The following is an 18,659-nucleotide window of genomic DNA, read 5'->3' as shown; positions in this document are numbered from 1 at the left end:
GTCACACGGCCTGGGATGTCGGTTTCTCTCCCTGCTCTTATAAAGTTTGTGCACAAACCTGATAGATCTGTACACGAGACGAGAAGAAGATAAAGCAAGTCATGGACCTTCAGGTTAAAAACAGACACAAACATGATATGTGTTTGTAGAGGGGATAAAACTTGTAATTAAATCAAGTCTGTGTACTAAGAGGGAAGCTAAGACACCCCCAAGCTTGTGCAACCTCCAAGTTGTATGCGCACCCATCGTCTTCCATTGGGCGCTGTTGTACTTCCCTGTACCTTTGATTTTATACAGACTACAGATGGGCAAATAAATTCTAATGAATCGATAAATCTCATCATCAAGTCTTCTTCACCCCCCACAGGTTAAGAAGCGTCTACTTACCGCAAGATTCACAGGGCCGGATATTTAGCCTGGCCCTGACAATTTCCTGTCTGCACCGCTGCTCTGAATATCAAAGTAAGAGGAAAAGGCCCTGGTTTGGCTTCATAGCAGTGTCTGCGAAGGTGCAGTACCTCTGCAGATGCTGCACCGAAACTGAGCCTGTAACCTCGCTCTGCTAATCGGAGCAGCAGCACGAGCAGGAAATTGTCATAGCCAGGCTAAGTATCCGGCTCTGTCAATATTGTGGCAGGTGGGAGCTTCTCCACCTGTGGGGGGGTGAAGAAGCCCTGCTGATGAGACAAATCGATTTGGACTGCAGTGTCCAGTTTCACCAAACTCTTGCATCACATACACACAGTCGTAAATAAAGTTTTTATATTACTCTGTCAGTAACCTGGTCACACCTGAAATGTACCACTAAATATTGTGACCTTTTCTCTAACGATACCTATTACATGCTGCAGTAGTAGTGATAATAATTATTACTAGCTGTGAATATCTAATATATATATAATATCTAATATATTTAGATAAAATATCTAATATATTTCAATCAGTCTGAACAGACATATGCGCCCACTGACAGTCCCAACTGATTTTCAATTAGTCTCACAAAAAATATTTTGGTGTAATACAGGTACTTTTTTGCACCAATATTATAGCCCGAACACCTGAACTTCCCTTGGTTCAGTTGTGGCAGTCTAAGGCCTCTTTCACACGTCGCATGTGAGGGCCGGATAAGATGCAGGTGCGTCGCGGGAAAATGCGCAATTTTTCCGCGTGAGTGCAAAGCGTTTTAATGCGTTTTGCACGCGCGTGAGAAAAATCGGCATGTTTGGTACCCAAACCCCAACCCGGACTTCTTCACAGAAGTTCGGGTTTGGGTTAGGTGTTCTGTAGATTTTATTATTTTCCCTAATAACATGGTTATAAGGGAAAATAATAGCATTCTTAATACAGAATGCTTAGTAAAATAGGGATGGAAGGGTTAAAAAAAAATTAAAATAATTTAACTTACCTCATCCACTTGTTCTCACAGCCTGGCTTCTCTTCTTTCTTCTTCTTTGATGCCCAGGAGGAAAAGGACCTGTGGTGACGTCACTGCGCTCATCACATGGTCCATCACCATGGTGATGGATCATGTGACAGACCATGTGACAAGCGCAGTGACGTCACCACAGGTCCTTTTCCTCCTGGGCATCTAAGAAGACAGAAGAGAAGCCGGGCTGCGTGAACAAGTGGATGAGGTGAGTTAAATTATTTAATTTTTTTTTAACCCCTCCATCCCTATTTTACTAAGCATTCTGTATTAAGAATGCAAATTTTTTCCCTTATAACCATGTTATAAGGGAAAATAATAATGATCGGGTCCCCATCCCGATCGTCTCCTAACAACCATGCGTGAAAATTGCACTGCACTTGCTTGCAGATGCTTGCGATTTTCACGCAGCCCCATTCACTTCTATGGGCCCTGTGTTGCTTGAAAAACGCACAATATAGAGTATGCTGCGATTTTCACACAACGCACAAGTGATGTGTGAAAATCACCGCTCATGTGCACAGCCCCATAGAAATAAATGGGTCCAGATTCAGTGCGGGTTCAATGCGTTAACCTCGCCCGTGTGAAAGAGGCCTAACTTGAGTTCTGATGATCTGTAGGAAATTCAGTTGTTGTGTCTAGAATAAAGGAGCAATAAAGCATCTTTTTAGGGTCATTCATACGTCCGCAATTTCGTTCTGTATTTTGCGGAACGGAATTGCGGACCCATTCATTTCCATGGGGCAGCACAATGTGCTGCCCGGACACGGAATTGCGGTCCTGCACTTCCGGGTCCGCAATTCCGTTCCCGAAAAAAAAAGAACATGTCCTATTTTTGTCCGCAATTGCGGACAAGAATAGGCATATTCTTTTAATGCCGGCAATGTGCAGTTTTCAAAATGCGGAACGCACATTGCCGCTGTCTATGTTTTGCGGATCCGTGGATCCGCAAAACACGTTGCGGACGTGTGAATGGACGCTTACTCCCATCTGAAAATAACCTTAGCATATTATTTTAGGTTTAGGGATTTATACTTAATAATTAGGATTACAGTTTATATAGGGGGATACAAAAATTGTTTGGTGCATTCCTGTGGCTTTTGCATTTCTTTAACACAAAGCATTGAACACAGACGTGTGGTATATACAAATTTTCCATTGAGTGCTATAGAAGTGAATTGAATACATTTTGCAGAATATATTTTATTTCCATAAGGATTTTTCTAGATATGTATTTTAGCTGCAAATTTTAATTTTTGTGTAAGTTTTGTTTTTAATCAGTGTTTGCTACAAAGTTGCATGTAGGTAGTGTGACAGTGAGAGGTTTTGTCTGGGAAAACAGGTATTTTCCTCCCAGCATGTGCTGCTGGGCTGATTTACAGGCATGTGAGGTCAAATACCGGACTGGATTTTAACCCCTTAAGGACTCAGCCCTATTTCACCTTAAGGTTTTGGCCATTTTTTGCAAATCTGACCAGTGTCACTTAAAGTGCTGATAACTTTAAAACACTTTGACTTATCCAGGCCATTCTGAGATTGTTTTTTCGTCACATATTGTACTTCACGACACTGGTAAAATGAAGTAAAAAAAAATATTTTTTATTTTTAAAAATATACCAAATTTACAATTTTTTTTAAAAAAATTGCAAATTTCCAAGTTTCAATTTCTCTACTTCTATAATACATAGTAATACCTCCAAAAATAGTTATTACTTTACATTCCCCATATGTCTACTTCATGTTTGGATCATTTTGGGAATTATATTTTATTTTTTGGGGATGTTACAAGGCTTAGAAGTTTAGAAGCAAATCTTGAAATTTTTCAGAAATTTTCAAAAACCCAATTTTTAGGGACCAGTTCAGGTCTGAAGTCACTTTGCGAGGCTTACATAATAGAAACCACCCAAAAATGACCCCATTCTATAAACTACACCCCTCAAGGTATTCAAAACTGATTTTACAAACGTCGTTAACCCTTTAGGTGTTCCACAAGAATTAATGGAAAATAGAGATACAATTTCAAAATTTCACTTTTTTGGCAGATTTTCCATTTTAATAATTTTTTTACAGTTACAAAGCAAGGGTTAACAGCAAAACCGAACTCAATATTTATGGCCCTGATTCTGTAGTTTACAGAAACACCCTATATGTGGTCGTAAACCGCTATACGGGCACACGGCAGGGCGCAGAAGGAAAGGAATGCCATACGGTTTTTGGAAGGCAGGTTTTGCTGGACTGTTTTTTTTTACACCCATGTCCCATTAGAAGCCCCCTGATGCACCCCTAGAGTAGAAACTCCATAAAAGTGACCCATCTAAGAAACTACACCCCTCAAGGTATTCAAAACTGATTTTACAAACGTCGTTAACCCTTTAGGTGTTCCACAAGAATTAATGGAAAATAGAGATACAATTTCCAAATGTCACTTTTTTGGCAGATTTTCCATTTTAATAATTTTTTTCCAGTTACAAAGCAAGGGTTAACAGCCAAACCAAACTCAATATTTATGGCCCTGATTCTGTAGTTTACAGAAACACCCCATATGTGGTCGTAAACAGCTGTACGGGCACACGGGCGCAGAAGGAATGCCATACTGTTTTTGGAAGGCAGATTTTGCTGGACTGTTTTTTTTGACACCATGTCCCATTTGAAGCCCCGCTGATGCACCCCTAGAGTAGAAACTCCAAAAAAGTGGCCCCATTTTAGAAACTACGGGATAGGGTGGCAGTTTTGTTGGTACTAGTTTAGGGTACATATGATTTTTGGTTGCTCTATATTACACTTTTTGTGAGGCAAGATAACAAGAAATAGCTGTTTTGGCACCGTTTTTATTTTTTGTTATTTACAACATTTATCTGAGGGGTTAGGTCATGTGATATTTTTATAGAGCCGGTCGATACGGACGCGGCGATACCTAATATGTATACTTTTTTTTATTTATGTAAGTTTTACACAATGATTTCATTTTTGAAGCAAAAAAAATCATGTTTTAGTGTTTCCATAGTCTTAGAGCAATAATTTTTTCAGTTTTTGGGCGATTACCTTGGGTAGGGTATGATTTTTGTGGGATGAGATGACTGTTTTATTGGCACTATTTCGGGATGCGTGTGACTTTTTGATCGCTTGCTATTACACTTTTTGTGATGTAAGGTGACAAAAAATGGTTTATTTAGCACAGTTTTTATTTTAAATTTTTTACGGTGTTCATCTGAGGGGTTAGGTCATGTGATATTTTTATATAGCTGGTCGATACGAACGCGGCGATACCAAATATGTATACTTTTTTTTATTTATGTAAGTTTTACACTATAACAGCTTTTTTCAAACAAAAAAAAAATTATGTTTTAGTGTCTCCATATTCTGAGCCATAGTTTTTTTATTTTTTGGGCGATTGTCTCAGGTAGGGGCTAATTTTTTGCGGGATGAGGTGACGGTTAGATTGGTACTATTTTGGTGGGCAAACGCCTTTTTGATCGCTTGCTGTTGTACTTTTTGTTATGTAAGGTGACAAAAAAATGGTTTATTTAGCACAGTTTTTATTTTTATTTTTTTACGGTGTTCATCTGAGGGGTTAGGTCATGTGATATGTTTATAGAGCCGGTCAATATGGACGCGGTGATACCTAATATGTATACTTTTTCCCCTATTTTTTACCAATTTTTTTTTACTTTATTTGGGGAAAATGTTTTTGTTTATTTTTACTTGAAACGTAATTTTCTTTGGAGGGAAAACTTTATTTTTTCATCTTTTTTTTTCACTTTATTTTTTGTCCCACTTTGGGACTTGAACTTTGGGGGGTATATTTCTTTACAATGCATTCCAATACTTCTGTATTGGAATGCATTGGCTGTATGAGTAATACTGGGTGTATTACTCATACAGCTTCCTGCCTGTGAGATCCAGGGGGCTAGATCTCACAGGCTCGTCACCGGAAGGCAGCGCGATACCTTCCTTAGATATCGCACTGCCTTCCATGCCATCGGGTCCCCCCCACAGCCTCGTGGGGACCCGATGGCACCGCCGCCTGCAACAACCGGATAAGGTAAAAGCCGCAAACCGCAGGTTTGTGGCGATCGCCGATACGGGGGGGTCACATGACCTCCCCTGGCGTTGTGACAGGATGCCGGCTGAATGATTTCAGCCGGCATCCTGTTCGGATTAACCCCCGCGGTGCCGCAATCGCGATTTAAACTTAGGACGTACCCGTACGCCCTGAGTCCTTAAGGATTCGGGAAATAGGGCGTACCGGTACGCCCTAAGTCCTTAAGGGGTTAAGTGCTGGTCCAGGTTTTGGCAGCACCTGGCTGTCCTTAAATAGGCAGCTGGGCTCAGAAGCCAGGTCTCTGTGTTGGGATCTGGGAGCCTTGTGTCTGGATGAAGGCTTGCTACCTGTTTGACGTGAAAACAGGTTGGTGCTGCTATGGTCAAGGACTCTTTGAGGCAGAATTGCCGCATGGTGTGAATTACCACCAACACTGCAAGGTGACTTTTTGTTTGATTATGACTGCTTGTTTTGTCACTTGCCTAAAGTGTGAATAAAACACTGAACTGTTTGATCCAAATAACTTGTTGTTGCCTCTATACTGGGTCCACTAATCCTGTCTACCAGAGCGAAACCCCACAATTGGTGGAAGATGAAGCATGAGCAGTGAGGCCGATTTATTTTTTTATTTTTATTTTTTTTGTTTCTGCATTTTTCAGGCACGGTTGTATGTCGTACACTATACCAGCTGTATTACAACCAGTGCCCCACGACAAAATGGAGGCTGTTGTGAAGGCCATCATGGAGGCTAATCTGCAGCATTGAGAGACAAACCTGCAGCAACGCGAGGCTAATAAGCAGCAGCAGGAGACTAACCAGTTGCTGCTACAACATGTGATGGCTTTGCAGACAGCAGGAGCAACCCCGAGCGTCCACGCAGCGATTCCTAAGATGACCCCCACAAACGACATCGAAACCGACCTGGCGATGTACGAGAAAGTGGCCATCACGTAAAAGCTACCCCGTGACCAGTGGGCTGAGGTTGTTGCTCCGTTGTGTATTTCGACTTGCCGGACAATCAAGCGGCCGACTCCCAGAAAGTTCAGGGTGAGATTCTGGCAAAACTGCGGGAGAATGTGTTGGTCCGGGCCAAGCGGGTGCATCAGTGGGGGTTCAACCCGGCTGAGCCTGCAAGACCCCAGTATTATAACTTACTTCACCTCTTGCAAAAATGGCTACAGCCTGACGTGCTGAGTCCCAATGCTATGCTGGATCGTATGTTAGCCGATATGTTCTGGAGGGCTTTGCCATATCCTCTCCAGCACTGGATCAGTCAGGTGTCTCCTGGCAATGCCCTTGAGATGGTGGACCTGGTGGAAGGTTATGAAGCTACCAGGAATCTAAAGGCGGGTTCTGTCGGGAGGGGGGTTGGTAAACCCTGGAAATCTCTGCCCCAGGCCTGGAGATTTGAGACGATAAAACCCGCCCGCGATGTACCCACGGCAGACCTGGCTCCGATAGTCTGTTGGCGGTGTCAGGAACCTGGCCATGTAAGGGCTGACTGTCCCCATCGGGTTGAGCCCATGGGCACTAACTATGACTACAGTCAGTCGCTATATGCCAGGAGGCTGTGTGCAACAGGTACCCCAGAGTCTCTAGATCATTTGTGCCAGGTGGAAGTGGGAGACACTCCGGCGGAGGCTCTGCTGGAGTCAGGGAGTTTGGTGACCCTAGTAAGGGCTAGTCGGGGTGATGTGCATCCACAGAGACTTAAAAGACTACCCGACCATGCTGGTGTCTTTAACTACAGTGGCCGGTAGATGGACCCACGAGGTGGCTGTCGCCACAAATCTACATTATGAACTCATAATAGGGAGAGACTTCCAGGGCTTCCCTGCACTGTGGCCTGCTATGAGAGTGACTTTTACCCATGAGACAGGGGTAACCCTAGCAGAGTGGCCCGGCTAAGGGGGGAGACCAGAACCCTGGGAACCTGAGACCGAAGGGCCAGCAGTAAAGGTGACCGCCTCTTCGGAGGAAGAGGGAGAGACAACTCCACTAAATGTAATGGTGAGAGATGTAGAGGACTTGCTGCCAGGGCTTGAGCTGGCCGACCTTAATGTCTTTAGGGATAATTTTGGTACAGCACAACACCGAGACCCTACCCTATCCGATACCTGGGAAAATGTGTTAATAGTAGATGGTGAACCACAATAACCTGGGGCAGAATCATTGTTTCCCTGTTTTGTGGTTTATCAGGATATGTTGTATTGGGTAAACCAACTACGGGGTGAGCCTATTGAACAGTTGGTGGTCCCCAAGGCTTATCACTAGCTTGTGTTAGATCTAGCCCACCAACACATTCTCGGGGGTCACCTGGGGCTGCAGAAAACTCAGGATCGTACTCTACAGCGGTTTTACTGGCCCAGCATATTCAAAGAAGTGGAAGAGTTTTGTAAGTCTTGCCCGACCTGCCAGATAACTAGCCCCAGCACCATTTCCGTAGTCCCCTATTACCTCTCCCGATTATAGAAGTACCGCTTGACTAAATAGCTATGGACCTCATAGTGGGTTCTCGTCCTTCGAACTGCTATATGGCAGACACCCTCACGGTCTCTTGGACGTGGCCAAAGAGGCATGGGAACAACAACCCACTCCACATAAAAGTGTCATTGAGTACAAGTGTTACCTCTTGTTAGGGAGCATATGGAGGCAGCTCAGCGAGCTCAGAGTTGGGTATATAATCGGTAGGCATGGGTCCGGATCTTTAACCCGGGTGATCAGGTTTTGGTTCTGGTGCCGACCGTGGACAGTAAGTTCCTGGCTAGGTGGCAGGGACCCTTACGAGGTACTCAAGAAAATTGGAGATGTAAACTACAAGGTACACCAGCTAGGGCGGCGAAAGCCGAAGCAGGTTTACCATGTGAATTTACTCAAACCGTGGAAAGATACAGAACAGAAGACAGCCCGCGGCCGGGTTTTCTAGGAGAAGAGGTACCGGCCCCTCTGTCTGATGCAAGAGAGGCGGCTGCCACAGTGAAAATTGCTGACAGCCTCTCCTCTAAACAGACTCAGGAGACCAGGGAGTTAGTTATTCGGAACACGGATGTGTTTTTCGACCTCCCTGGACTCACTTCCGTAATCCAGCATGACAGTGTCACTGAGCATCAGGCAAAAGTCTGATTAAAACCATACCGGGTACCCGAGGCTCAGTGACAAGCCATATCGGAGGAATTGCTCCCCCGATTATAAAAATGCTAGAGTGCGTGTGGTTGAGCATTTCCTCCAATTTAGGCCACTTTATTTAGTGATTTTTCTTTACATGTATTGAATGTGCTAATGCTTGTCATTGGTAACATTCTGGTGCACCTGGTAGCCTGTGTCACATGGCCTGTTATAGGTGGGGCTCGAAGCCTCCTCCTCCCTCCCATTGTATTAGTGAACTTACTATGGAGGTATGTAGGAGCTTGGCTGTGAGTCGGTCCTTAGCACCTATCAGACTGAGTTCACACATGATAGTTTAGCAGTAGGACCCACGCTACGCTGAGATACCTTGACGGGGTGCGCAGGGCTCCGATATGTTCCTGACTGGAATATATTGGCTAAAGTCTCAGCTTTTAACATCAGCATGAGGGTCCAGCCAGTATGGTCAGTCGCATATTGTGGTGCTCCTTTTTTCAGTGATTTTTGTCACTTGCCTAAAGTGTGAATAAAACACTGAACTGTTTGATCCAAAGAACTTGTTGTTGCCTCTATACTGCGTCCGCTAATCCTGTCTACCAGAGCGAAACCCCACAGTAGTTGTGTGTATTAAATGGAGCTTGTCAAAATGAAAACGCTGTGCAATCTGTAGGCAGTATGTTATAGAACAGTAGAAATTGAGCAGATTGATATATAGTTTTGTGGGAAAAGTTTCAGTAAATTAATTTCCCCAATAAAATCTTTCTGGGCTCAATAGCCAAGTGGCTAATCTTATAACTGACTGACAGCCTTCCCTGTATAAGAGTAAATAGGTGTCAGTTACTGGTAAGACTGGCCACTAAGTAGATTTAAATGAATAAATTAAATTGCTTACTGAATGTTTTCCCATAAAACTACATGTCGGTCTTCCCTGCTCCTTTTTCTGTATAGCATGCTGGAGTAGATTGCTCTGCATTTCATGATGACATGTCTCTTTAAATGTTATCATGTGTGCTGTTCGTTCTCAACTCTCACCTTTCCCCCCAATGAAGTTGAGGACCATGGCAGTGGCATACATAGAGAGGTAAGGCCCCTTAGCAAGGATCAAACCAGGCCCCCCCACACAGGACAGAAGGGTTTTCACCTAAACCCCTTTCAATGACACTGGGGCCATTTTTGTCCACTGCCCCATTTGCTAAAAGTTGTTTCTTTAGAGTTTAGAATCCTGACCAATTTTTCACCCCCCAGTAGAAAAGGGGATAATTCGAACGGGGACCCTTCTTACCCTGGGCCCCATAGCACTTGCATGGTCTGCCGCTATGGTAGTTACTCCCCTGGACCATGGCTTTAAATCTTCCTTTAAATTTATTTGAGAAATATAACAGTAAATAGCAGAGGACATAAAAGACTTTGGGAAGAATAAGCATTTTAATATTTTCTTTAGCAAACCAGGAGAGGTTAATCCTGCACCATTTAATCAGATCTGAAGGCCTGCAATATAAATAACTACATATACTGTAATAAGCCCATATGTGCTCCAAAAATTCTTTATAAGAAAAATATGCATATTTCTGCCATATTCATCGGCATTAGTTGACATTTTTTGAGATCCAATTTATAAAGTGAATCTTTTGAAAATGATCCAACAATCTCGATAATGTAGTGTCTCAAGATTATTAAGAGAAATAATCACATTATGGTAGTTATATGCAGTGCCCCAAATGCATATGTTAATGTTATTTCTGTTTTATACACTGCATGTCTCAAAGGCTCTATGTGGAGAAAGCAGTGAGTCTCTAGTTACTATTGCTAGGCATGGGCTAACACCATCCTTTCCTCTACAGAAAAGCATACATAAATGTACTTTATGCTTAAACAGCTGGCCACCACCCCCACCTAGCACTGTCAGCAGTTTTGCTGGGTCAAAACTGCTGACATACTCCATTTAATATGACCTCTGATCAAAGAGGCTAGTAGCAGAAGCAGAAAAGAAAGCAGAAAAACAGCAATGCCAACACAATACTGCAAGGAAAGTGTGATTATGCACTATGAGATCGTGCCAATGTCACCCTTAACATATACAGTACTGATGAATATACATCACCCTTTGATACAAGCACATAGTGAAACAAGTTAGCATGGGTTAAAGCTGATTCCATAGACTGCAGTACAGGAAAATAAGAATTATTTTACAGCCGTGAAGAAGAAATATCAGGATTTTATTAGTAGTCAAAGCATGAAAGGTAACTCAGAAAAACTGAGTACTTTAAAATTAAACTGCATATAGTTGAAATTAAACAGCAGTCCTGGGGGCTATGACTAATTAAATTACTTGCTCTCTGACATGACCTCAGATTACTTACATTTGTCTCCATATAAATCTTCTGTACTTTGAATGTATATCAGTAAGGGTTAGTAGTCTGCTTTTTAATTTGTGTTAGAAATCAAGGTGAAAGTTTTGAATCTTACGCTGTATACCATATGTTGCTGTAAAGGGGGAATATTAATCACCAATATTTATGCCAATATCGATAATTAATATTCATAAATAGGAGGAACCGTCTATTGATAACTCCGCCTATTTATGCCTTTATATAATAATAACAATACCTTCGCTATGCTTTACACTAAATCACTACGCTAGCTGCATGCGCCTTACTAAACTAACTATCTCCAATAACTACACGCCACACAGATAGTTATAAACCAAACACAGTATTTATTACTAACAATACACTATGCACGCAATACTAACAATACAGCACTAAATATACAGTCCTAAACTACACTACTCGTTCCCAATTCCACCCATCAACTAACTAGACAATTCACACATACAAGTAATAACAGCCCACCCCACCTGACTATTCACTGTCCCTACGGGGTACGACGAGGGTTAATGGTGGCCTCACAGGGGTGTAAACCGACCACAAACACAAAGGGTTAACAATGGGGATAATATCAGAAATGTACAGCAATGCAAGGGTAAATACCCTGCAAGTGTACAGTGAGGGGGGGGGGGGGGTGTGGCAGGGTTTTAGCAGGGGTTACCACCAGGGGTTAATCAGGGTAGGGAAAGGGTTACAAACAAGGATACAATAAGGCAAGGGTTTGGGGGATCAGGGTGTCCAGTAACACGGCAAGGGTAAGGGGTTACAGGACCAGGGGTGATATGTGAGGGGTAGGTAGGGGCTACACAGGTATACTTAGGCCTTATCCAGGTGGTCATCATGAAGCTGCTCTCTCCCCTGCGTCTCTGAATCTAGTCTGGTTGCAAGAGGCCGCACCTTTGCTCTGCTTGGGGCTTTATAGCCCAAAACCAGCCCCCCTCCTCCTTCTTCAGGGATGTGACATCATAGCGTCACTGTGACGTATGCCTGCCTACAATCCCCAGAGTCCTCCCCCCCCCTAGTCCCAAAAATGCTGGGAGTAGGGGCATGGAGTTTTAGCCATGGGCAGAGGTGTGGAAAAACAGGTCTTTGATGTCTCTGATTAGAAAATCCTCTCACGAACGGTGCCAGAGAGTCTGATTGTATGGGGCCTGAACAAAAGGGGACTAGATGCTAATCAGTTGTTATCCTACAGGCTATCAGCACAAGTTTTTCTCTAAACAACTCTGTTGATAACAGTTGGAATTGCATATATACATATAACACATACACATACAAAACCGGGGGTATGAATGGGCAGCAATAAGCCCACATACATACTGTCATGCTGACATAAGTGTATATACATAGACACGTGTGCAAATACATACACACATATCTATATATACACACACCCTCGCATATATCTGGGGCATCACATACAGGGGACATGCATATGTCCCCACTTGCCATACAGGGCCAATATATACACGGTCATACAGGAAATATATACTAACTATAAGGGGACACATATAAGGGGGCACATATATATACTAATATAAGGGGGATTATAAGGGGGCACAGCTTCCAGGGACCACATATTTCCCACAGGGGCCACCATGAGCCCCTGGGGATCACCATGGGCAGACGTGCGCAGATGCTGGGCACATCTGCGCACATCACCCCATGATGCGGTGGTTAATGTATGCATATATATACCATACATGCCCGCACGTGTTTGCAGGCATGCATGGATATATATGCACACGTCTCAACCGTTCCTCAACAATCCCCCTGTTGTCGGAATATAATACGACAATATAATGAGGGAACGGGTTGAGATATGTTTGCCCCCCTTCAACCCCATCTTTGGTGGAAGTTCAGGAAGAACTGTAGTGCACACTGATCTTTAGGTACTTAGACATCCCCAATCCAGCTTCCTCCGACCTGCCCTTCTGTCTTCATCTTTAGGATACCACACACCCACAGTCTCTTGGTTAACTGGTCTTTCTTTAACAGTCTTAGTTTCGGCCACCCCCCCTTACAGTCTTTAACTGGCCTTTCTTTAACAGTCTCTTGGTGTCGGCCATTCCCCACTTTGGAGTGGCCACACCCCCACAGTCTCTCGGTAGTTCTGCCGATCTTCAGGTATGGCCCGCCTCCAAGGCATCTGGAGCGGGTTCACCCTCACAGTCTCAGTCCCAACTTTCTTCTATCCAACGTCTGTTTCCATCTTGATGGGTGCGGTTCTCCCGTGGACAGATTAATCGGTCTTTACAAGGCAGGTCAGACTCTTAAGCGGTGATGTCATAGTACCTAAATTCTACTGCGGAGAACACCTCCGCCACACTGCACATCCAGCCCTTCCCTTAAGAACCTCACCGTTCCAGGGTTCAAGGTGGCAAATGAATGATGCCTGTCCCTATCGAGACCTAACCTTATCCCCATTCACACAAAATACATGTCACATCCCTCCCAACACCACCAAATTCCATTAAATGTGTGTACCCATAGAGACTCATGCAACCTGGCATATCTCTACACCTCCAAAGACACAGGTAGGTCGCAGACCCCTGTGTTAATAGGAAACGACTATAGGATGCAAATGTGTACAGCCGAATATAGGCTGTCACACATTTGTACCTAGAGTGTCTATGGGTACGCAATCAACCGACAAACAAAATCAATAAATACAATGTGCTATGGGGTTTCAGGGTAGTACAAGTTATACGTCCCGAACCCTCATAGGAAACAAAGTGTGTCCATACAATATTTGGCTTCAGGAACAATGTTTGAGTTATGTCCTGAGCCTCCTCCTCCGGATAGTTCTGTAAAGTTCAGTCTGGTTCTGGTGTATTTGGTCAATAAGTCCCTTGACCCTCCGACCAGAACCAGAAGAAGTTTCACTGGGTGAAACAAGTGATAAGTTCTTCCACCCGAACGTCTCCCAAGTCTTCCTCCAGAGCCTTAAATAATGCTCCTGCTGGATTGTGGCACAGTCTTCTCTAGAACACCTCTAGGCAGAGGTCGCTTAGTTGCCAAAATCCAGTGGGATCCTCTGGAGCTTCACAACAGTGTCAGGGGGAATAGCTGGTCTCTTCTGTGGCGTCTCCTGGGTTTTTCTTCCGCTCCATATAAAACCACACCTATGGCAGAAGAAAACACCAGGCGCTCCCAGGGGAATTTTTCCCCTAACAGTGCAATTAAATGTGAAGATTCCCAGCCCCAATACCTTTGACCCATGGGTAGAGAAAGGTATTGTGCTGCCCTTTATCTCACAGGACTCCTCGTTATCCCAACACTGGTGTCTGAACACCCTACCTTCAGAGGATTGAGTCCTCTGCTGCACATCCCTCTGCACCAACAGATAAGGATGGCCACCCTACTAGGTTAGGATAACTGGAGTTCTGTGGACAAAGCACCATCTTGTTATTGATGGCACCGCATCCCTGTCCACTCGTGTGCACCTAGGCTGATTTCCCCCTGTGATCCCATCTTGTAGAGGCCTGCAGAACCAATGGCATAGTCATGCCCTGGCTCCCCAGGACCCCACAACACAAGAACACAGTCCACACTCTGCTGCCAAACACTCTGCGTCCAATCCCTCAGAGCTGTGCTGCCTGCTCGGACCAGAATTAAGTGCGCAGCACAACATTACACCAATGTTGTCTGTCCGCCCCAGTCCCCAGCGCAACACAGCCCTACCGAAAACCTGGAGCACAACAGTGCCATCCGTATCGATCTGAGACCCTGGTTGCCCAGAATAATATCACATCATCCTTTGTGTGCTGCACGGAGAAGGTCCTTATGCCTTCTCCCGACCAGCAGGATTTCCCGTGTGATATTATCTGCTCGCGAACCTATACGTTCTCGATCCACAGTATAACACTGTTCCACTCCAAGGGGACACAGAATGAAACACAGACAGTAGACGGGACTTACAACACTACATAAATCAGCATGGTAGAACACATTCGTAGACAAGGACTACCACCATCAACATCAAGAGTAACTTACAAACAGATAACAAAAACACACAACATGGACATACACAGGGAACAAACGGTGTAACAAATAGTACAGGGGTGTCAAATGTTGTCTAGCCTAGCTTGGCCACTCTGACCCCTCAGCAGCTGGTGATGCTGCCGAGAGGTAACCCCGTTATGGCCAGGCTGACTAGACCCCACTGCACAATTTGTTACCTGGCTGATACTGTTGGACACATTGCAATTACTTGCACAAGGGCAATTCCTTGCAATGTGTCCTTTGTTCCCACACCTGAAACACGTGACTTGGTTTCCTGTCCTGTGTGTTATGTTCCTATCTGTTTTGCAGTGTCTCGCTATGTGACCTAGGCCACCACATGCAAAACATCTGATGTCTGCTCTGCATGGCCCAGGTCCATCTACACTGCAGCCGTGCTCCCTTCTCCTGAATTGTTCCATCCTCAGGGACGCACTCTTCACAACAGTTCTTTTTCCCAAAGTCAGGGAAAAATCTCTGTTAGTCTGGACCGGCTTGACCTGATGATCAGACCGGTCACAGACTACTCTCCCCCCTTGTGGCCCTGCACAGGGCAACATTTTGGGAGATTCCGACCCTGGCTTTACGGAAAAAGAAAGGGCCGGCACCAACTTGGTGATAACCTGTTGCATGCCAGACATTAGCTGGGACCTTACAGCAACCTCAGCCTTCAATTTGGCTACCGTCACGTCAGTAGAGGCAGTCCGCTCCTTGAAGGCCTTGACCTCAGTATAAGACTGAGTCAATTTAGCCTCAATTTCCTCCTTCTGCCTCTGCATCTCTACTAACTGTGACTCTATCCTAGCCTCCTGCGCATCTCGGTCAACAGTAGACTGCACATTCTCTGCCAGCTGTGCCCGCAATGCCGAAACCTGGTCCGAATTACTGGCACAGCACTGGCAGTGAACGGCCGGAGGAATTGTCTCCGTTGACTGAGACACCAGCGCCACTTCCTTTGGCTTACAGATGCTAGCCTCAAACGTATGAACGAGTTTGGCTAGCATCCGAAGTCGTTTGGTGGTCTTGTTCAAAACCATCCGTTTGTTCACACAAAGCTTGTCATAACTACAAGCCTGTGCCAACAAATCGGACCACAGCATTTCTGCTGACTTGTATGTAGTGGGGAGGATGGGGTTAAATGTGCTGTGTTTGGCTAAGTGTTGCAGTGTGGGGAAGTTCATGCTCACCGTTTGATGAGTGTCCATTTTCTCCTTGGGGCCGTACCTCGCAGCTGCTTGGAAGAAGTCCATTTTCCCGGATCACCTCTTCCCAACCAGCCTGACTTGTACGCCACTCCCACGAAGATGGATCTCTTTCAGTGACGTGTCTTCTTCTCCCTTGCAATCACTTGAGCGATGCTTGTTGGTGCTGTACTTTTCCGTGTCTTCTTCTCTTACCCCAGCGACGGTGACCGTGTAAAGCAAATACAAAAATATTAGTACACAGATAGATTATAGATTCTCTGCAAAAGATTTTGTTTTTTTTCTGGTACTCCAAGGGAAGTATCCCTTCTCCTGTACGAATTATCGGGTACTAGACGCTCAGACACTCCGCTGACCGCGTCTCTCCTGCCCGCTAATTCACAGTACTAGCGACCCTCAGCCTTAAGACCAAAAATAAACGCAAAATCCACGCAGTGGGCCTGGCTCGCCAATGTAAAGGGGGAATATTAATCTCTAATATTTATGCCAATATCGATAATTAATATTCATAAATAGGAGGAACCGTCTATTGATAACTCCGCCTATTTATGCCTTTATATAATAATAACAATACCTTCGCTATGCTTTACACTAAATCACTACGCTAGCTGCATGCGCCTTACTAAACTAACTATCGCCAATAACTACACACCACACAGATAGTTATAAACCAAACACAGTATTTATTACTAACAATACACTATGCACGCAATACTAACAATACAGCACTAAATATACAGTCCTAAACTACACTACACGTTCCCAATTCCACCCATCAACTAACTAGACAATTCACACATACAAGTAATAACAGCCCACCCCACCTGACTATTTACTGTCCCTACGGGGTACGACGAGGGTTAATGGTGGCCTCACAGGGGTGTAAACCGACCACAAACACAAAGGGTTAACAATGGGGATAATATCAGAACTGTACAGCAATGCAAGGGTAAATACCCTGCAAGTGTACAGTGAGGGGGGGGGGGGGGGGTGTGGCAGGGTTTTAGCAGGGGTTACCACCAGGGGTTAATCAGGGTAGGGAAAGGGTTACAAACAAGGATACAATAAGGCAAGGGTTTGGGGGATCAGGGTGTCCAGTAACACGGCAAGGGTAAGGGGTTACAGGACCAGGGGTGATATGTGAGGGGTAGGTAGGGGCTACACAGGTATACTTAGGCCTTATCCAGGTGGTCATCATGAAGCTGCTCTCTCCCCTGCGTCTCTGAATCTAGTCTGGTTGCAAGAGGCCGCACCTTTGCTCTGCTTGGGGCTTTATAGCCCAAAACCAGCCCCCCTCCTCCTTCTTCAGGGATGTGACATCATAGCGTCACTGTGACGTATGCCTGCCTACAATCCCCAGAGTCCTCCCCCCCCTAGTCCCAAAAATGCTGGGAGTAGGGGCATGGAGTTTTAGCCATGGGCAGAGGTGTGGAAAAACAGGTCTTAGAAAATCCTCTCACGAACGGTGCCAGAGAGTCTGATTGTATGGGGCCTGAACAAAAGGGGACTAGATGCTAATCAGCTGTTATCCTACAGGCTATCAGCACAAGTTTTTCTCTAAACAACTCTGTTGATAACAGTTGGAATTGCATATATACATATAACACATACACATACAAAACCGGGGGTATGAATGGGCAGCAATAAGCCCACATACATACTGTCATGCTGACATAAGTGTATATACATAGACACGTGTGCAAATACATACACACATATCTATATATACACACACCCTCGCATATATCTGGGGCATCACATACAGGGGACATGCATATGTCCCCACTTGCCATACAGGGCCAATATATACACGGTCATACAGGAAATATATACTAACTATAAGGGGACACATATAAGGGGGCACATATATATACTAATATAAGGGGGATTATAAGGGGGCACAGCTTCCAGGGACCACATATTTCCCACAGGGGCCACCATGAGCCCCTGGGGATCACCATGGGCAGACGTGCGCAGATGCTGGGCACATCTGCGCACATCACCCCATGATGCGGTGGTTAATGTATGCATATATATACCATACATGCCCGCACGTGTTTGCAGGCATGCATGGATATATATGCACACGTCTCAACCGTTCCTCAACAGTTGCTATAATACTATTAATAGGAAAGGCATATTAATTATGACCAGCATTTAAAAGCTTACAGGCACAGTAACGGATTTAAAGCAGCTAAGCTGGAAGTAGATTTTACAGCTATTGATTTAAAATAAAATAAATGTTAACACCACACATTAAGTGCAATGGCTCTTCCTTTTTGAAGCCACCATAAGCAATTTATGGACTTGGTTAAAATAAAAATGTCTTACATTTTATAAGCTTTCAAGGAATAATACTTATAATGAAAAGGGCATAAATGCTGTAGGTAAACTTTCTTGTTAATTAATGGGCTGTATGCTGGAAATCAGAAAGGTAACAGATTTGGGGAGTCCAGCTTTATTACCTTTAAAAATGA

Source organism: Bufo bufo, chromosome 5 (assembly GCF_905171765.1).
Source record: "Bufo bufo chromosome 5, aBufBuf1.1, whole genome shotgun sequence".
Taxonomy (NCBI): Eukaryota; Metazoa; Chordata; class Amphibia; order Anura; family Bufonidae; genus Bufo; species Bufo bufo.
Note: the sequence above shows the minus strand (reverse complement) of the source record.